The 21,893-nt window shown below is 49.0% G+C and overlaps 1 long non-coding RNA gene across 3 annotated transcripts in view; it reads right to left on the bottom strand.

Annotated features, from left to right (window-relative positions):
- The window catches only part of LOC144156168 (uncharacterized), a 91,727-nt gene extending 74,714 nt beyond the window's left edge, over window positions 1-17,013 (bottom strand). For all 3 annotated transcript variants that reach the window (XR_013319697.1, XR_013319696.1, XR_013319695.1), the window contains exons 1-2: window positions 16,795-17,013; window positions 15,298-15,526 (exon numbers count right to left, since the gene is read on the bottom strand). This is a non-coding gene — a long non-coding RNA (uncharacterized LOC144156168). The remainder of the gene's footprint in view (window positions 1-15,297; window positions 15,527-16,794) is intronic.
- Between the last annotated feature and the right edge of the window lie 4,880 nt (window positions 17,014-21,893).

Genomic DNA, 21,893 nt, shown 5'->3' with positions numbered 1-21,893 from the left:
GTGATTCGGCGAGTTGCTCTGCTTCGCGCAGATAGGCCAAAGGCTGCGCCCAGCGCCGCGATGGGCTGTTTCCTCCGCGCAGATGAATAGGGGGGGTCGAGTGGAGGGCAAGCTCTTGTGACCGACCTTCCGTCAGTCAGTTTCGTTGCGGGGATGCAAGCGCATTGAGAGTGACGCAGCTTAGCGATAGCGGCATCTGCTGCGCAGCCCATGTTTATCGCGCGTATCCTGGACGGCTGGCGCCTGGAGAAGCGTCCGGCGCCGATAAGGCTTCCTCCACGCGTGAGCGGTACGTTTGCGCCGTTGCGTTATCGCTGCTGGCCTTGATTGTGAGGCGCTTCCGCGGCGCCTCGCCTCTCGGTGAGGGCATCGAAAGGTCGTCTAAAGAAAGAAAAGCTCACGCGGCGCGTGGGCGCTGCGCAGGAAAAGCACGAGTGCGCACACACTGAGGCCTCGCAGCTGCGCGCTGCCGCAACAACTGCGCCGGGGTGGATCCAAAAACAGTGCGTCGCTCCCCCGTGCGCGCGGGTAACCCGAAACAGCGGTGCTTTTATTTCAATTTTGTCTTCTGCCACTGCGCTTACCATGAGCCGCGATTAGAACCGTCACGGAAAAGGAAACGGATTCAGGGGCGAAGTCACGCGGCATGGCGTGTCGGTCAGCATGAAACGATTTCTAAAGAATCGACGCGTTCGTCGACTCCCCATTCCTGCCAAGACGGGAGAACAGTGTTCAGTGCGTTCGGTTGCCGCCACATTTGTCGCTACTCAATGCGACTTTTCTGTGCCTCCACCTTTCAATATTTCTCCCAGACTCCCAGTAGAAGCCTCAATGTCTCCTTTCGATCCTCCAGGCTCCACACGTATCGCTGCTGTCAAAGACTGAAGACCCGCATGATTGTTTCGCTGACGAAAGCGCACGTCGTGGTTACGCGAACTCAAGTACACGTTAGGTAAAAGCGCAACACCGAAATCGAGAGTGGTTGGTGGGCGCCCCATTTTATTTGAACTACGAGGGGGTCTCTGAACTGAACCACAGGCTGCGGGGCCGTAGGAGTTGCACTGAACACACACTGTACTAGGAATGGGATGCGGATATTCAGTTCTCGAACACGCGCACTCGGGAAGGGCCCGGAATCACACACTCTCCGCGACGTGACACGTACCCTGGGAGACGATTCGTCAACGGCCTTGGCTACGACGCAGGCTTCGGTAGCAACAGAAAAAGCGGAAGCCAAAGTGAGACACGCTGAGCACAGACAAAGAAAAGCAAAAGACGCACTGAAGGGGAGGATGTTAACGGAGGCTCAACGGGATATTGTCGCTGGACAAAACGAAGTCGAGCGGAGCTCAAGGTTCACGTCACGAGCGCCTCTAGTTCGTGAAACGGCGCTCGTTTCTTCTGACGAGTCCAAGCTAACTGGCAACCCTCACGATAGCTCGCGTGCGACGCGTCCGTCAGGATTGCAGTCCGAACGAAGCATCGGGAAACTAGAGCCAGAAATGCAGGAGCGCAAATATCGCTAGTCCACAGGGCGAGGAGCGAACACGGCTGCAGGACAAAGCGGTCGGAGGCCGGGAAGGACGAGGCGGGCGGGCGGCGTAATCCAGGAGCGCCGCATTCAGGACAGCCACCGTCGGAGCGCAGACCACCAAAGGGCTGCTGGGCGCACGGGGCCTCCCTTTATAGGAGGACGGCAGGCGCCCTTATCTCGGCGCCCGTCTCGCGTCTGGCACGACGCCAGTCGCGCCACGCGGCTCCTCGGCTATCTTGGGCGCGGTGAGCGAATCGCTCTGCAGAGGTCCCGAAACGGAGCGGAAACATCGCCGCCACTTGGCCCGGACCGGGTCACATTAGGCACACGGCTCACGGCGGCGCTTTTAAGTCGGTCGAGTTGCTACCGGAGGCGAAGGACCTTCTCAAGGGTCTGCCGCCGCGATCAGCGAAGGAGGCACGCTCTCGAACTTGCCCCGAAGAGCAGTTTCTACAGACCCGGATCTTAGCGGCGCTGCCGAGTCCAGATTCTTCGCTACAAAGGCCGTCGGTTTTTATTTCGTTCGATCTTTTCGATCACGCGGCTGATGGACGCCGCACGTGCTTCAAACAGGAATATCCCTCAATTCGCGGCACATTCAATGAAGCGACGAACTGGCGCGACGGCGATAATCGTTCATTTAGGACACCACCGATGTGCCCTTTCGCGCACTCGTTGAGGTGTAAAGTGCTTCCAGCCAGACAGCCAGACACGAGCGCTTTAATGGCGGCAACGAAGGCCCGTAGACACTCACAAATATAGACATTAACAAAGCAGCCATGCACGCAAAATGCAAGGTTCAGGTGCGCATGCATGGTAGGATACACAAGCCTAAGACAGTGTCATTTGACCTTTTTTTTGCGCGTTAGTCGCTTTCAATATATATAGGTAATATACGCTCAAAAAAAAAAAAAAAAAAGAAGTAAGAGGTTAGTTTGCGTATTGTCTGTTCGTTGTTCAAATTATTTTGTCCTGCGTGTAATAGTAGTACCCTGCAACGAGCGATGGCGGCACATACCGCGAGCCAGACGGGTCGGCTCCCGCCGCAGATTATGAGTGGACGGCAGATTTTTCGTTTGCGCCAAATGGTGTGGTTTGGACTCCGAAGTTTTTATTATTGCCTATCTCGAGCTACCGGTGTCCTCGTGCTGTCGCGGCCGAGACGACAGAAATATTCGGCGGGGACAGGGACGGCGAGCCCGAACATTCGAGCTCGTAACCAAAGGGATGCTCCCTGGAATCTAAAAAAAAAAAAATCAGAGCCCCTACGCCTAATGACCAATTAAGATGGTTGAAGCGCGAATATTTTTTTTTTTTCGTTGAAAACCGAGTCTAATAAACAGACTCTTGCGAGAGATTCGTTCGTTCTCGTCCGAGTGTGGACTTTGATGATGATCATACACGTCGGTTTAATAGCGAGAGGTGCCCAGGTTCGATTCCGAGCGCGGGAAGCTTTTTTTTTTTTTTTCTTGGGGGGCTTGTGTAAAGTTATCTTTCTTGCAGCATGTCTTACTGCGCGGACGCCATCATTGAGAAATAGCAAGCTTCGTGGGACACAACCAGTGAAGCATCTGGTTCCCGTGAAAGCTGCATCCCTTCGAGAAAACGTGCTTACAAAGCCCGTTTTCGTAAAGGGCTGAACCATAAAAAGCCGAAATAGAAAACAACGCATTTTTAAAATTATCCTAGATAAACAGGTGTGCGTATTTATTACTGACAGTATTCGTTTTGCGCACTTCGTAACAATCGAACGCGCAATGAAAGACAACTTCGCTAGTAACGTTTTCGGCTGTATGAGCTTGCACCCGGACGTAATTTCATTTGAACGCGCAAGAAATATCACTAAAATACGCGAGACTTCACGCGATTATCAGCAGTTCAAAATACTCACAATTTGAAGGTGAGCAACTCATAGGATATAGCATCACGAAGAGCAGTACTGTATTACTTGAGACTGAGTGCTATTAGCGGTGTATGTCAACGAGTATACATCACATTTGTTGTGTTCCAATGAAAGCGGCCCAGCATGGGACGAGCGTCACAGTCATGCTCTGGACGCTGAGCTTTGAACGCGGTGCGAATTCCCCAAGTGGGCTCACAAGCTGCATTCTTGTTGCATTTGTACGAGAAAAGAAGAAATGGGCGCCTGACCACCATACTTCGCGGGTTGTCTGCTTGATTGACCAACGTATACTTCGTACGCTCAGAACTTAAAAAAAAAAAAAAAAACGTTTCGGTCAGTACGGAATATACTTCATCCGTAGCTGCGGATATCCCAACTTCTACGCTGAAACTCTTCCTGCGTCAATCTTGTGTTTTCGCTGGATCACAGTTTAATTACGCCAATTTCACATCGTATGGCATTCAAAATTTAATATTTTGCGGTTTTACGCTCTGAAAAGTTGCAGGTGGGCTATGCGAGCCACAGTAGTGAATCGGATTAATTTAGATCACCTGGATATCTTTAACGTGCGCCGAAATATTGACACGTGGAGGGGGGGGGGGGTAATTCTCGCCTCCACCTGAAAAACGGTCAAGGTAGAACCCGCGTCCTCACGAAGGGTATGTGGCACTGCAGAAAACGACCCACACACAAGCATGAAGTGCGAATGGAAGGGAGGCGCTGAGTAGTAATGGATCTCGTGTCAACAAAAAGCTTAATTCAGTAGATGTAGTCCCTACTGCTGAATTGCGCTGATCTGTCTGTGTATTGCTCCTTTTCTGTTTTTGGTTAAGCCCTGAATCAGCACAATTCAGCAGTATGTACAACCAACTAGCCCCAGCCTTGCAGATGTAGTCCAGCTACTCGTCTTCATTATTTATTGAATATCATTACTCGACTGTGCCTTTGGACAGTAGCCCAAAAGTACCCGTATGTAATTTTCCCCCTGCCACACACGGCACTCATGTATGCTTGCAGCACATACATGCAGAGGTCAAAATCATAATGCACCGCTCACGATTGATCCTGTCTCGAGAACGTTAGAATTGCTTTAAAACATAATTTCAGGATGTGGGTTCGATTTCCGGCCGCGGCGGCCATTCTTCTCGAAGGCGCCCGTGTGTCTAGATTTCGCCGCACGTTAAAGATCCCCCTTAGGTGGTCGAAGATAATCCAGAGTCCTCCACTAGCCCAGCTGCAGCTTCGGCGCACAAAACACCCACAATTGAAAGCATACTTCCGTCGTACATCGTGTGGTTTCCATGCGCCGGAGACACGCCAAGGGAAGGACTGTTGCGCGCTCACGCGCAACCGTCGTACTGCACTCGTTCCGCTGGCGTTCGTTGTGGTCGTTGCTAGAGGCACTAGAATTGGCGCAGTAGACAGGATGATGTAACTGCGCGCGTGCAACACAGCCCATAACGGGTCCTGATCTCATCAAAGATTAAATGCCATGCCCTCAGCCATTAGGACAGCACCCAGAAGTGCCTTCCTGGAACAGCGCATTCACAGCCGGCGAGGTCAGCGCGTTTATCAATGCCAAAGTAAAGGGCGCGTGAGATAAAATACCGTTCGCGCAGGACGGAAGTGTGTGCAGTGCATACGCGCATATAACGAAATGCGCCTTGGGATTCGCCGAGTGGAACGCAGATCCGCGCAAGGGTGGCAACAAATGGTTGACGGCTCAGTGGAGGAGGAGCGATGCGACGCTGTCATGGCAGCAGGCTTTGTGGTTGCGTGTGCCAGTCTGGTTCACCTGCCTTAATTGTTTCTCCTTGCTTTCCCCCTTCCTCAGCGAAGAATTGGGAGCACTGCAATCGCACTGATCGCGCCAATCAGAAGCCAAGGACACCGCATGTGCTAACGTATGATATATAACGTTTATCTACTCCCAGATCAACTATTACTGATATATTTTTCTGTGATTTTGCACCATTACCGCTGAAATGAGTTCGTGGAAAAACTGCAAGCTTTATGCAACGTCACACTGTGGAAAATGCGGTTACGTGGCCTTTGATGTACAAGGTGAGTGCCAGCCTCGTGTGAGTGGTACTCACTGCTGTTGCGCCGCTTTAGTTAAGAACCGACACGACAAGCGCTGTCACTAGAGGGAACACCTTCGTACACATACACATTGTCTGCAGACACGCCTATATATCCCAAGTGTATGGGAGCTGGCGTTTTACATGTTCGCTTCGTGAAAAAGAAAAGCATAGCTCGCAGGTGAATGCCGAAATCGTTTGCAACGCCGGAGTTGCCGCATTTCGTCACGCGTTTATTTATAGGACTCTCAGCGCCGTCCAAGGAGACGTTCCGTCGGCGTGGTTATGTAACCGCTACCTGCTTGCGGTGAAACAACACTTGGTGAGCATTCCTGAGCGAACAGTACGTATACGCTTACTCATGGAAACGTAACAGCACACAGTATCTCACAACGCAAATTATGATTGCCGTACGCGCTCAAACTGGCTGCAGCAAGTGTTCTAATTACGATTGGGGTTTTAAGATACGGGCACACTAGCGTACAATTTGCCTCGCGGAATTTCTGGAAAAAGAGACGCTAACTTCCAAATAAAACTTCTTTGTCTGCAGATCAGTGTTGTACGGAACGGCGTTCCTGGAGCTAGTTCCTTTTTGGAGGAACGGAGGAACACCACCGTTTCATTAAGGGTCAGTGGAACTGTAACGGTAACTCATTAGGTTTTTGAAGGAACGACAGGAACGGCGTTCCTTCTGCAAACGTTGCAACGCTAGGATTTGGCTGTTTTTGATGCCAAGGCTCGAGTACAAAAATCCACAAGTCGCTAGTGTGCCAATTTGTCCGCCCTACAGCGGAACGTGATTCCTAGAAGGTCAAGGGCAGAAGAATAACCACGCAGCGGGCCGCAGCTTGTGCTAGCTTTCATGCCGGTTTAGCTTACGCGGCTGCGTTTGACGAGTGAATAGCGCAGCCACGAGAATGCTTTCCACCTTTCACAGTTTGTCTGTGGAGGCCAGGATGCGCGTCTAGCCGATAGCCGGGGAAAGGTTGTCTAAGTCCGAGCAGCGCCGCAGGTCCCTTGTGAAACATTCGTATCTGTATATTCTCAGAGGTAATTACCGCATTAGTGCGCGCAAGGCGCGGGTGCGTTGTTGTCGGGGGAGTCGCGCTCCCTGTGAGGTCATTCGAAGGATCACCGCGGTTATGGGCGCGCCGCAGTATCACGGGATGTTGTACTGCTCGAAGGTGCAGATCTGGCGGGAATGGGTCGACGGGAGTTCCAGGTCTTTTGTATCGCACACGTCGTGTCGACAAAGGACAGGGATTTCGTCATTCTTGGGCCTAATTTCGCCGCCCGCCGTATAGACAACACATGAGAAAGGCCGCCCGAAGGTCGACGGCCAGCGTTCAGAGTTGCTTTAGTTGGTCGGTTTCAACCTGTGTTACACTTGTGCTTTGATGAATACCTGGGAGTGGGAGTAAGAGTGTGGATCTGTTTACGTGGCCAACCAGCGGCCCAGTGTGTGTTAGTTACTAGGTCTTCGAGGCGTGGTTTTTGTGTAATAAAACCGAAGTGTTTGGTGTTGCTGAACAGTCAGAGCGAGAGCTAGAAAGTCGATATAGGGAGCTTGAGTCCGGTCAGTTGACCGAACGAGAGTGAACGAGAAGCCCCTCGTGTGTTAGATATGTTTAGCTGAGACCATTTAAGCATTCCTCGGTTTTTTTATGTGAACTTTGTATATCAGGGGCGCAGTTAGAAATGTCTGGAGTTTGTCCAGTGCTCCCTGAAAAAAATTCGTCTAGGAGCGTTTCTTTGGATTCTTTTAATCTCCAGATAATCTGCTGGCAGCGGTGTTCGATGCGAGTTTTAATTTTCTCCCTTTATTTCGCCTCAGGATTATCAGACACCATATTTTAATTTTGAGAAATGAAATGTAACGTTAATGTAACGACACGTTCCAATGTTCGAAGTGGAACTGGAACGCGCTCCTTTCGCAATAAAGGAACTTGTAACGGGAACTCGTTTCAAAATTGGGAAGGAACGAGGAACGAGCTTTCGTTCCAGTTTTAGAGGAACGTGTACAACACTGCTGCAGATTCACACAGTTTTCACGCCGACGGTGGCTGGGTTGTAATGTGTCGGCGAACTTTCCACATGTGCCAACAGGTTTGAGCATGTAACCGGCTCGCACGTGCGCGAGGGCATCCGGTTCTAAGACGCAACTTGTTTTTCACACATGCGAGTGCAGGTTGAAACATGTAATGACGTGGGCGAGGAAGTCCCTAGGCCACGTTGGGTTAACGCGACCAAGGTAAATGTGAAGGGGACGCGGAAATTTTTCGTATGTTCATTTGAGCAGTGGGGTAAAATGGCGCGCGGCACTGGAATGTAGAGATCTGTGTGCGGGGTAAACGTGCCACGGCCACTTTCCGCGGCCACCGAAGTAGTCTTCCTTGTTAACGAGGAAAGCTCGGTTCGCAGAAAGCCAATAACCTTGCTCATCAAGGAAAATTTTATTACCGAGAATGCAAGCGTTTCGTAATCACTCGCTTACTCGCATGACGTATACTCGCATGACGTATCAAATAATCAAACATGGTAAGAGAGGGGTGATAGACATGCCAATGGAAAACAAAATAACAGCGATATTGGGCGATATTCCAAGCCTCTTAATTCAGCCAACACCCACACACCGAGCATGCAACAAAAGCTACAATCATACCGGTGGTCCCATCGTCAAGGAAGTGACCTTCTCGGTCATTGGTCTGGGAAGTATAGAAGAGCAAAATTTGGTAAACGATCTACGAACATGTAATCCGCGAGCTTTTCTGTCGTCTGTACCAGTCGTTAGGTTTTGGTGACCCAATGAGAACTGGTCTGCTTGTATAAGATGCGTTAGAAGCGTCTCGGACAGTCGGCATTCGGCGCGGCCGTAAACCGTGACATCGTCGACGTTTCCGCCAGTGTTTATCTCGGACGCGCACGCACACCGCCGGCCTCCTGATTACATGACGGCGGCAGTCGGGACCACGGGTCGGGACGCTATACAGCGGCAGGAGGCGCTTGCATTTTTCTGCGGTCGCATTTATGGCTGCCACCCCTTTTCGCGCAATTCACGGCCGGATGAAGAGCGCTTTCGTGCCTCGTCAAGTCCTCCGTGAGTACATACACAGCGTGCATGTGTGTCGCTGGCCGAACCGCGTTCCGGGGAAGGGAATGTTGCCGGTGCAAGCGATCTCCAGCTAAACAGGCCTCCGCTTCGCGTACGCAAGCATGCAACAAGGACGTGCGCTGTACGAATGATGAGCGGGGGAAGGGGATGAACAATGCCTGATGATGATGGTTATGAGGCAACTACAGGAGCTGAGCTCGTGCGGGCTTTTTTACCTCGCCCGCAATGCGGAAATATTTTTCTGTCCGCCCGTGCAGTCACTGAACTACAATTCACTTTCTATCCGGCTTAAACTTCAATTGCTCTGTGCCCTCGTTATTGGCGTACGCACTCACAGACGTGATTCTGTGTGCAGAACTCTATTGTTGACTGCATAATAGAGGTCATTAAACTCATTTATGCCTAATATATAGCGCAATTCGGGCCTTCGGCGAAGGTCCGAATTTGACCTCGGGACCTCGGGAATTTGACCTCGGGACGTCTTCCTTGTGGCCAAAAGAAAGCTTAGTTGCTTTATACGAACAAAGATGTTCCGCGTTAATTGCCACACCTTGCAGATTAGGTTGATTGTGTCAGCAGGTTGTGTGCCCGTTGCTGTCGTGACTGGCGCTTAAGCTTGCATCTGGAGAATACGATTTTATTTCAGACTTCAGGTTGCCGCTATAGCGATTCGTACCGCGTTTGTCCTTCCTGCAAGCCAAGTCAGCGCTCCCCCGCCTTCTGCCGTTTTGTGCAGATTTCTTTTCCTAAATGTCTTTATATTTTGCTAGTAAAGGTACAACTTGAGGAAATGCATTTTTTCCTGCTTGCTGCGGATTCACACGGAAATCCCCTAGCGCCCCAGATGCTGCCAGCTGCCGCAGTCAGACGACGACCTTGCTCCTCTTCGTGCACCATACAGACCTGTTAAATAGGGTTTATTATGGTTGCCCAATATCGCACGTCCGCTTCTGCGAACACCGATTCCCCTATAGGTTCCACACTTTCCGAGGCCTCACCGCCTTTCCTCTGCCAAAGTTGCCAGTGCGCCGCGCCGACTGGCGTCAAGGGATCGCTAAGAGATCTTTTGGCCCGCACGCCCATCGCAATGTCTCTAGAGTCACAAATGAAACCGCGCGGTAGATGAAGACCACCTGGATGTTGAGCCCTCATGAGAGGTTTGCATAATCCTATCACAGGGGTGCGTTTATCTCGAAGTTTCCTGTTAAACAAAGCGCCCTTCCACTTGAAGTTTTCGGCCGTCGAGCTCGTGCCCTGTGGCGCTGCGTTGTTTGTTTATTCTTTTTTTTTTTGAGGAGGAGTATTTGCAACACACAATAAGCATTGTAAAGTTTAGTCAGGTTTAGCACTGAGCGAGGCGACCCACCCGAACTGTGGCAACAAACTTGTGCGCTGTGTGCAACTTCTTGAGTGCATAGGAAAAGGAAAACAAAAGCACGAACGAAGCGGCCGTCTGTGCTTGTAAATAATTCCACACAGCACAAAAGAATTTAAGCCTGAAACATCGACTGGCCCTGTTCAGCACTTTACTAATTATGCCCGTTTATAGAGCAGTAAGAGACCGAGTAAGAAATACGGGACAACTTTTTCGGGAGTAAACAAATATCTTGCTACGCTTTATAAATCTGCAACTACTTGTGACGGGCAGAAAAAGATGGGCTATTCTTCCAGGCTACTAAAATGGCAAGAATCTGGAAAAACACACAAGGGATGGCGAAAATATATTTCCGATTTTACTTAACTTAGTAAACTCTATCATTCTAAGCATACAGTTATGTAGTGATTTCAGTTCGGCCGTTTGTTCGGTCTCCTGAATTTCGTTCAACTGAAGCTTTCCTGCACACGCTATAGGCAGCCTCTGGGGTCTACAACACTCGTAAGCGTGTTCACACTTTGTAAGCGGTATTATAAGAAACGCTGACACGGGAAGGGCCCGTTGTTTACAACCGTCAGCGCTGACAAGCACATGCGGTTGCCCCTTCAACTCAACGTTTTCCCTCGTCAGTCATGAGACGTATAGACGCCGTAAACAAACTAATTAACGTGGTTAGCATCGTTTCTTCTATTCGTATAACAGTTAGTCGTAACTATTGGCAAAGAAACATCAGGGTGAGGCTTACAATCGCACGTGAGCTTGTACCCCCCTTTTTAGGATAGTAGCTTTTCTTGGGCTCGGAAAACGGCATTTCGATCCGTCTGTCTGTAGGACAGTGACTAGTGGTAACTGGTGGACCACTGGCAACTCACCAATCACTAGTGCCCAAGTGGTAACCATTGCGACCCACCCTTAGGTCACCGGTGGGTCTCCAGTGGGTCACCAGCAGAGGCACTGATGAAGGCTATACGTAAGTACATACAAGCATCGGACAGTAAGCCTACGGCACGCCTCTAAAAGCTTATAGCAGTGAAGTGTACCCAAAAGTCCTTGCAAACTCAACACCAATCTACGTTCCTAGTTCAACCCGTGTTTGTTGTCCCGCGAAAATGACGTAATTTAGTAATTCGTGCCATATTACTAACCTCCTTTGCCAGTTCAGAACAAGCTTTGTTACGAAAGCAAATTTAGATGTTACCGCGATCGCAGCCCTGTTTCTCGGTGCGGGGAACGGCGTATATTTCGATTGATATATCTGGCGTACGTCGTACAATTCGCCAACCAAAAAGTCATTTTAACAGCGGAGCTGTTGTACAAGCCGTAAGTTCGCCGTTGCAGGAAAAAATGCCAAGAAAATGCCGAGCGCTCGTGAGCGCGTGCCTCGCGGCGACCCCCGAGTCCCCGGCTCGCACAATGGCTTTAGCAAAAACAAAAAAAAAACAGCGTTGTCGTCAAGCGCCACCGCGCATGTAAAAAAAAAAAAAAAAAACTCCAGCCCTAATGCTAAATATGAAAAGACACCCCGCTTGGGAGGGGTCACCGCGCCCGCCGCATTCTCTAGAAGCCATTATGGGTGATTGGAGAGATGGCTACGAGTGTGCCAATCCTTCCCGAGACGACTTGCAGATCCCTCCACCGCTTCCTCGAGTCGATGACGAAGATCTGGTGGAAGTCTACGATGCTGTGGATAACTTTGCAACCACCACTCGCCGCTAAGATGACGACGACATTTTCGATGCATATGACAACGATTACTAGCATCGCAACTATGCAAATAAACAAACAATGATACTGAACTGTATCCGGCAATGCTCACCTACAACAGCTCCGTCATTCAAGTCTTGCGCGTGAGTGCAAGCTTCCCTGAATTTTTTTTTTGTTAGTTCTGAGGAGGCCTTCAAGAGCAAGAAAGTTTCCGCAAAAAGAAGTTGACGTTTACCTGAAATGCAGCCCTACGGCTTCGAAGGAACGCTATACAGCTTTCTCAAATAACTCGACAGTTGAAGAGAAATTTATCCAAGTCTGGGGTGCGGACCCGGGTTTACCACCTATCTCGGGCATTAGCTCTATCAACTGGGCACTACTACTAGTCCTTTGTGGTACAGTATTCTGTTGAAGCTCGTGGCTCGCAGGAGCTATGTGAACGCCTTTGGCGCCTGGAGTTTTGACGACGAGAAGGCTGGTGACCTAAGATTTCCTCAGAGAACGACCGCCAAGAGTCTTGGTTCCACAGAGTTGATGAGGGCTGCTTTCTTTCCGAATTAAAAACGTGGTTACTCGGACGCCTAAAAGGTGCCGTATGGTCTCCGGTCTGCCGCGCACTTCACACGCCTTACTTGCTGTCATTCCAGACGAGTATATAGATATATATATATATATATATATATATATATATATATATATATATATATATATATATATATATATACATATATGAGTAAGCAATGGGGAATGTAATCCCCATTCAAAGACACCAAAGACGGGTTGCGTCTGGTGGTCGGAGACTTGATGGAAGAGGAAAACGCTGAAGGTGCGGGTAAAGGGCGCCTATATGTGCGCTTGTGAATTCGCGTGTAGTCCGTTTGGGCCGAGTTGTCCTCCGGGAAAATATGTGAAGAGCTCCAACAGCGTCCGTTCTAGACAACGAAAGCTGTATGGTCACAGCTCTTTGACGTGCCGAACGATTGGCAGCGCCCCCGCTTTTGTTACCGACAATACCGCAGTGACTGGAAGCCGCTGAAAGGCAATGTCATGACTCGCTTGGACAGCACAATCGTACAGTATTCTCAATTGGCTATAGCTGCTTGCGAGGTCCATTTTCTGCTTCTCTCAGCCCGTTATGACCACTTCTGCGTTGTGTTTGCCAGTACAGCATGTCGAGAAAAGCAAAAAATACAAACGCCTTCAGCAGTGGCGTGAAACCGCCGCAGTCACTCCTCCCTATAATGCTATTAGGGCAGTTACGGGCATCACAGCTCAGCTGACCGCTAGTTACGGAACTGCGATGCAGTGACGAGGAATCAGGGGAACCAGGAATTCTAGAAGTGCACAGCAAGTATACTTGCTGTGAGGTGAATTCCCATATGGAACACTTTCCCGGCGAAAAACGTCAACGCTGGCACAAAAGGTATTCATCGTACTAGAGAACATTAAGACAGGGACAAGGCTGAAGAGGAGACGAAACACACATCTAGCATGTGTTTCGTCTCCTCTTCAGCCTTGTCGCTGTCTTAGTGTTCGGTAGTACGACGAATTACTTAATTAGTAACCAACTCTCCCAACTAAGCACTTTAGTTGTACAAGAGGTATATTCGTCGACTCATGCAGCTGTGAGATAACTCCCTCGCTTCATGCATATCTAAGGGTAAGGTTCCACCTGTATACTACCTAAGATAAGGGTCCACTTCACTTGCAGTAATAAAAGCTTTCAAAGCGACATTCGGGGCACATTTGTTACAGCTTTTCCCAGGCTATTAAAAGGTGTTTAGGTCGGCGAAGTTTTATAGATGCAAGCGAGTGGCTTCCAAAGCCTTCACCATATTTCACGCTCGTAAGATGGTCCCGGATAAAGCCTTCATGCCTTTTAGAAAAACGCTCTGTTGGCTGGGGACGATCAGCATTTTGCATGCAAGTACGCTTTCCCGAAGTGGCTGACGGCATTACGTATGCAGTACGTTGGCCAGTTATTGCGCAAGCATTTTGTCGTACTCGATGCCGTTAAATCACCGTTCTCCCATTCTTCACAAAAGGTTCTTGTGACGTGCCGATTGCTTCGCGACGGGCAAAATGTACGCCTATAATGACCAACCACACCGAAACCCGGTGTAACTGATACCGGAAAAACCTTGTCCTCGAAGCCCGAATCATTATACGCACGTAAGTGTGTTTCTATGAAAGCACTTGCATGATTTTGTGAAACCGAAAGCACTTTCCAGTTATAGAAATCACTTAATTTGTCACGCCCCAAAGAGTGCTCAGCTCTTGCGCAAAAATATCTATCTCCTTTTGCTCCAATGTGCGTCCGAAGAAGAGAAAAAAAAATGTTTGGCAGCTCGGCTTAAGGAAGTGCCAAGGTAGTTAATTGCAAATAGAATGAACGCACATTGGGACGTATGACTTGGTTTGTGATTTTTTTCGTCCCTTTGCACAACGTTTTGGTATCGAGCCACGTTTCCCGTGCACGTTTCAAACCGTCAGGCTGGTGTGTCAACGCGTTGGCCACGACGTCCGCTGCCTTTTCAATGTGCCGCTCGCCTGAGTTCCTGCCATTAGAGAGAGGTGGAAAGCTTCGTCCCAATATTTAATTCAGATGGAGTAAGAACAAGACTCACGGAGGCTCCCACTGACAACTCTACAGCCACTTTGCTTGTGATCAAAATAGATCTACAAATGTCACGAGAATAGACCAACGCTTTCTTTGCAATTGCAATTTGCTCAAGCGGACACTGCGTAAAAAGAAATAGTACTTCAGCTGAAAACTGGATACTTATTTATATTTTGTCTCTACGAGGATATATAGCATCACCAACGAATAAGGTAATCAAGCAGTACAAGATATCGACGTGAGTATTTGAAGCATAAGTAGTGGGGAAGCGAACAGAGCAACATGCAGTGAGAGATTTATGAAAGGTGGTCGGAATAGCCGAGGTGACACACTGATTGGCTTTGCGGATATAAACAACCTGAGGACAATGAATAGATAATTCCGCAGAAGAGCGTATAGTAAATAGATGTGCAAAATCCTCGGCGGTAAAATGAAAAATGAGATCGACTTCATTCCAAGTGAGCCAATCTATGTATTCTGAAGTATGTTGAGGTGCTAGGCAGGAGCAAAAGCAGGGATCATACGATGGTCCTCCTGGTTGGAAGACCAGAAGACACCGGTCTCTCAAGCCCTGCACAGCCGATAGGTCCCACGAGTACCTGAACTGAGGTACTCCAACCACGGGAATATTTGAGTCACTTGAAATTTGAGGGTAACATCATCTTGTTCACTCATTCAGTAGAAGACCTGCAACGAATGCTTCAGAAATTGCACCCACAAAGCTCAGTCGAAGGGTTAAAAATAAATACGAAATATTCGGAATTCGGAAGTAATTGGAAATAAGGTGTATAAAAGCGTCCCCCCGAGCCTAAGTGACGAAATATTAGACGAGGTGTATAAACACAGCTATCTCAGTCAGGTTGTCAGTGTGGATCTAAACTACGAGAGGGAAATCAGTAGGCATCGTCTGTATGGCAAATTATCTAGCGATTCGCCGCACACCTTTGTAAAGTCACTCGGCGTCTTACCCATCGCACCAAATGAAGCTTTTTCGCTGGTGCAATCCGCGCGCAAGTACAAACCAAATTCTCCCCCGTCTTGAAGTATCTTCTGCAGCGCTTGCCCCGTCTTGTTGATTTGTTGCGTGCAGTAATGCAAGCCTGAGCACAATGAAGGCAAGATGCACGCGACAAGATGAAAGAGGAGGCGACGTTGCTGTGCGGGCTGAAACGCCGACGTATTCTGCGGGGAAGCCATCTGTGGTTGAAAAGAATGAACAACAAATGTGTCAGAAGGTATTTACTGCAGACAGGCCCGCGGCCTTACAGGAGCCAGAGCAATAGTTTCACTGCGTGAGCTGCGGCCACTTTATGCGGAGCCTTACCTCTGCTCAGCACATACGTATACGAAACATGGCACGAGATCTACCAGCAGAGGAAAGCACAGTGTAACTCTTGTTGACGTGCATCGATGTGATTCACTGGTGTGGGGAAAGCTAGATCTAATTCGTGGCAGGTGCCTGTGAAGGCCAGCTCCGTAGCTCGGAGCTGCTATGGTGAGTGAAAATCATCGAAGGGGAAACGGAGTGCCGTTATCCGAAGGTTGTTGTTTCGGATCCCATTCGAGCAGCCTGTTTTTATTATCTTTTTTTCTTTCCAAACTTTTAACAATCCTGATTACACACACACGAACAAGAGGCAAACTACTTCCCCAACCAATCCCCTCCCGAGCTTTCTTGACTGCTTGCTTTCCTTTCTGTGGGCGCCCATTGAGACCCATTTGCTCCAATTATGAAATGCTTTATATATATATATATATATATATATATATATATATATATATATATATATATATATATATATATATATATATATATATATATATATATATATATATATATATATATATATATATATATATATATATATATATATATATATATACGCAAGAGAATAGCCGAAGTACGGACGAGCCTCATCACTTGCGCGACGTTCTGCATTTCCATCAGTTCTCGAAAAAGAACCTGTTTTAAGCATAGTAAAACATTTTTATTATAATGAGTTTCTTGCACCGACACGAAAAACAGTGTACGAACGGCGGCCCTAGGATTACGTTACAGCTGGCTCAAACCGCGTGCGTAGCGGCGAGGGTCGGTTGCCGCATACCGCTCAGGAATATAAAGCGACGCCCCTTATTAATGGTCCGAATGGTGACCAAGCCCACGAGCCCAGTGCCTTTGGCCAAATAAAAGCCCTCCAGAGGGACTCGGTGGGTTGCACACAGATGAATATGCTCAGTGCTGTGTATAATTCTTCTTCTGACGCCAAACTCCCACGGACATTTCAAAAGCAGATCAGTGGTTTGACGTCCCGTTATTTCCCTCTCTGATGTCGCTGGGGAAAGCGCCCAGGGATGCAGCCTCTAGGGTTATTGGCGTAATCCGAACGTTGGGCTGATGCGTGTAGGTTGTCCATCCATACCGCACTGAACACAGAAAACGCCGCCCAAGCATCGTATCTACTTACAGGGCCTCGCTGTTGGACCGCGTGCACTTATGGCGCTCATCCCTGTAGCTTGAACGCATGCACGTACCCCAGCGCCGTGCATGGCCGGGGCTGGCCGGGGTACGGCGACTGCACGTACCTCGACCCCGCCTCCCCCGCCCACCCTCGCGCTGCACCGGGGCCCAGGCCGACATAGCGGGGCTGAGGTCGCGCCCCGGCCGGCCAGGGCCCAGGCCTGCGAGGCCCGTCCGTCTAAGCCGAATGCCGGCCGGAGCAGCGCTTTTATACCCGCGCGGCTGCCACCGCCGCTGCCTGCGCTAGCGCGTAACCCAGGCCTCTACGTCACGTGGCTAGGCGCGTCACACTGCCAACGGGATAACGCGCGCGCGTGACGACGTCCAGCTACGAGCCAGCCAACCGAGAGGGGTCCCCGAGTCAACGCCTTCGCCCGCTCGCGCCGAGAGCTGGCCCGGTGGCCTTGCAAAGGGAAGTGAAACGGAAAGTCCACGCGCGGCTTTGCAGGCGTCGGCCCATCCATAAGGTGTCCATATGGTTGTGGCGGAAAACACAGAACAATGATAACGACTGTTTTCTACTGGCTCTTCACGAGGCGCCGTCTAGGCGTTTCGTCGCGTCCGGTTGTCCGAGAAAAAAAAAGAGAAACGGCTGTTTGTTGTGGGTTGAAGGTTGAGCGCGTCTTGTTGGCCCGGTGGCCCGTAGTAATCCCTTCACAAGCAGAGCCAAAGTCCCGCTCTAGCCGCAAGAAAATGCGTACGCGTTTGACATACTTTTACTTTCACTGCGCGTACTTTACCGCCATTAAAGACGCTATTGTAGTGAGCTACTCTCTGCATCTCTATTATACGGGCAACAAGCAGAGATTTACGCTCTTAATTTGTCCCTGCATAAATCCGAGTTACAGTGCGTGTCTAACATTTGGCTTCAGTTACGGATGTCAGTGTCGTCAAAAACTGGATTACGCGAATAAGTATTGCGTGTGAGAGTTGCGGCTAAAAATCAAGGCAGCGGTTGTACGTTCATTGAAACCTCTTTCAGGAACTCAAAATACAAAGCCCCCTGCCGTTGATATTCCTGGTGAAGGCACCCAACTGCGCCACGCGCGCGGGCTTGAATAGAGCGTTGGAGTACGCCTGAGCGTATTCATAAAGCTCGCCCTGACGCAACGAGGAAGTGCGACAGCGGACGTTCAAGGACTCCGGGAAAAGACGGCGGGCCCCGCGAGCGCTGAGATGCGACAACCACGAACGACATCGTCGTCGCCTCGACCTTCGGGTCGTCGCAGGGTGGGAAATGTTCGCCCGCGCAGAAGCCTGTGCGATTGTCAAACAAAAAGTCATCGATTTCATGCGCCTGACATCCTACGGAAACGCCGCCACTCACCTGCCGAAGACATGGTCCTTAATTGGGCCTGGAAGTCATAGACAAACTGGGCAAAGAACGGAAAAGCACTCTCCTCAACTGCATTTGCTCGAGCCGCAGCTATGGAGATTACACATATTTTCATTTCACACGGAATTCGTATTGTATGACGACGAAATCTTAATTTACTGCAACCTGGCGTTGCCACATTTTGCGGAGCCCCACAGACTTTACTCCTCGTTCACATTTCTGTGTTAAGCGCCGTAGCTATAGTTGGACTATGACGCGTGCCATGGTCAAGGACTGGGGAACAATTTGACCTTCTTGGTGCTTCCAACGTCCGCCCAAAATCGCAGAGATGAGCGTTTTCTTTTTTTCGTTTTTTGCATCGCTAGCAAGACTGCCGCCGTGACTGGACACCGAAAATGCGACTTCGTGCTCAGCAGGACCTACTGCCATGCGGCGGGTGAAATTTATTTCATGCCTAACAACATTTTATTGTTGTTAGGCATAATTCGTAGGCCCCACGCAAGGCCCCATTCATAGGCCAGGCGAATTCGTTAACCTGGTAAATGCTACATTAAATTTCCAACTTAGCACCCCCCCTGAACAAACTGTTGCAAAAGACATATGAGCGTTTGGGTCAACTGACATTAAATATATTGGATTTCACCCGAAAAAATTGAACTATAGATTATGCGTCTGAACATCAAAAGCTGCAGCAAAAACGTTCTATCCTCCCGTACGGATCCTCTCAGGATCTCCGGACACATGTATGAGTCTCAGATGCACCCCGGGCAACCCGGGGTGCGAGTGTCTTTACTTTTTATTGCTAAAATCATTCTTTAACGTTTTCGCTCCCATTAAACCGAAACTTTGGGTCTTCAGCCGGAGCTACAGCATACGAAGTTCGCCACAGCCGATGATTTGAAACTAATTCATACTCTGGCAACCTTTAACGGGCAGTAAACACATTTGCATATCTCTATGGGCGGACGTCTTCGTATTCCGTTCGGGTTTTTCCGCGACAAGAAATCACATCGGCGACTGATCTTACGGTCAGCAGAAACATTCCTCAAGCGCTCTGCTGCTGCCTTCTTACATTTCTTTGTTTAATGAAAGTGGTGGCATGAAGGTACACTGCCTCTAAGCGCCCTGATGGATGCTCTGTGCTTTCAGTGCAACAGCCTCATATATCCCTGCTTTCATTGCGGATAAAAAGAGCGCAAATGCGAGAATGGCGGAGCAATAAAGACACGCCCGTCCCCTCTCTCCAAGCAGATTGGCAACTCCAGCTACGCCTCCTCAAAAAAGAAAGCAGTAAGCGTTTGCAAGCTGAAACTCCGGTTGGCATCCTTGCGCCTGTCAAGACCTTTTCACGTTCAGGCGAGGTATTTGCCAATAAAGTGTATGTAAATGCAGCGTACACACCACACATTGTACATAAGTGGTCAGCCCCGGCATGCTCTAAACTGCACCGATGCCCCCACTACAATAGTAATGCCATACCAAATCTCTTCCACTTAATTTGTATCTGTCCTATATTCGCCCGTAACCGCCGTCAAGTGCTAACTGTGGGTCCTGCACTCACGACTAAACTGGAGCACGTTAGTCGTATCCGTGAAGACCCCGCTACTCTAGAAATAATTACCCAGTACGCGCTTGAAAACGGTCTGTACAAGCTGGTATAGCGGTCTGACAGACTTTCCCGGACTGGCCTTTCCCATCCACGACCAATGTCAACAGTGCAAACTGTGCATTTTGGTGCCACTGACAGAGTGAAATGTGCATCTTGTGAATAGGACCTTAAAACTAGAAGTGTGTACACTGTGTGAATTGTGATGAATTGTGACCTCTCCCTTTCTGCTCCCCTCCGCCATTCTCACTTCCCCACAGGGCCTCATGGCCTCTCGTCTTTAATAAAGTATTTCACTCACTCACTCACAGCACACAGCAGCAGGGCTCCTTTTGTTCTCTACGTGGAGAGTATAGTTAAAGAGCAGGGCGCTCCGCAGGATAGCAGGACGTGCAGCGGGGAAGGAGGAAGGATCTGGTCCAACCTGCTCTATCTTTCGTACCTAATCGCAATCTCGCACCACTCAACCTCCTCAGCTCCCTTGTCAAGGCAGAGCGCACCATTCCTGGCTACGTTGTAGCAATATAACCACTTTAAATCTACGAAAGGCTGAATCATTTTTTGCAAAGCTTTCTATGCCTCAGTGATGGCGCCCGTACACACTAAAACGCACTGGAGGAAAGCCAACTTTCTCTGACGGTGACGACGATCGTGTGTGAAATGAAAGATGGTTGAAACGCGGAGCTTTCTATGGTAGAAAGCCCATGTCTTAAAAGCCCAAAGTCAAACCCAAAATCCAAATGGTTACGCCCAAAACACACTGCAGAAAAGTCAACGTACACAATCGGCACAATGACATTGGCGAAAGAGTTCCTCAATTTCGGAACGAGACATAGAGGAAAGTTTTTCTCCATTATCTTTAAATTATATATATATATATATATATATATATATATATATATATATATATATATATATTATATATAAACTAACCGACTCCGGTAGATACCTTGACTATACGAGTCAGCTCATCCGGTAGCGCACGAGCGCTCAGTGGTTCGTTCTTTGGTTCAACGAGCCATTCGCAGCTGTTCCGATGCAAGCAGCCAAAAGGAGGAACTCCAGACCATTGAAGACGACCTCAGCAGGAATGATACCCCAAACGTTTTATTGGGAAGACAACTAATTTCATAATTTCACCAGCAGCCAAACAGTCAAGCCAGGGATAACACAGCGTCAACATGCAAGCCTGCTGCGGTGCAAGCGAAGCCCTAGCTCGTGTATTAAGAAAACGTGGTGTGCAGATCGTGCATGTGCCAGCAAGCACTCTTAAGAGTGACTTGTTGAATGTGAAAGATCCTCCCCCTCGGCAACGTTTCCCTGGTGTGATCTACAAGATCCCATGCGGCGCCTGCGAATCGGTATAGATTGGCGAAAGCATCACCAAGGGTCCCACAGTGACAAATGCGCGTGCAGAACTGGGACAACGCGCGCATCCTATCACGGAAAATAATTTTGCAGTGAGGCTCAATCTCGAATCACTAATAATTCAAACAACGAGCAACACAATCAATAGATCATATGGCACTCTAAACCACGTGCACTCCCGAACTTTAATTGATTGGTTGTAGGGTTTAACGCGCCGACGCAACGCAGGCGATGAGGCGCGCCGTAGTGGAGGGCTCCGGATTAATTTTGACCACCTGGGGATCTTTAACGTGCGCCGAAATCTCGTACACACGGGCGTTTTTGCTTTTCGCCTCCATCAGAAAAGCGGTCGCCGCGGCCGGAAATCGAACCCGCGACCTCGTGCACTCGCGAACTTTACGTCATGCGCTCAACGCTACTTAAGAATTTGCTGCTTAGCCATCATTTCAGTGTAAACAAGGGATTCGTACAGATCCCGAAATCTCAATGTTGTTTGAACATTGTTCAGTGTCCAGCCTTTTTTATGCAAATATATATATATATATATATATATATATATATATATATATATATATATATATATATATATATATATATATATATCAAACTGCTGCGGTGAAAACGTTCGAGTCACTACCTTCGTCACTGCGTTTACCCTTTTTTTAAAAGGACATCGTGATCGTGAAGCTAATCGCTACGAGGCTAGCAACTGTCACAGCCATCATGCTGGATACGA

Source organism: Haemaphysalis longicornis, unplaced genomic scaffold (genome assembly GCF_048455015.1).
Source record: "Haemaphysalis longicornis isolate Haplotype H1 unplaced genomic scaffold, Haemaphysalis longicornis Haplotype H1 scaffold_1, whole genome shotgun sequence".
Classification (NCBI taxonomy): Eukaryota; Metazoa; Arthropoda; class Arachnida; order Ixodida; family Ixodidae; genus Haemaphysalis; species Haemaphysalis longicornis.
The sequence above is the reverse complement of the archived record's forward strand: the minus strand, read 5'-3'. Positions and strand labels throughout refer to the sequence as shown.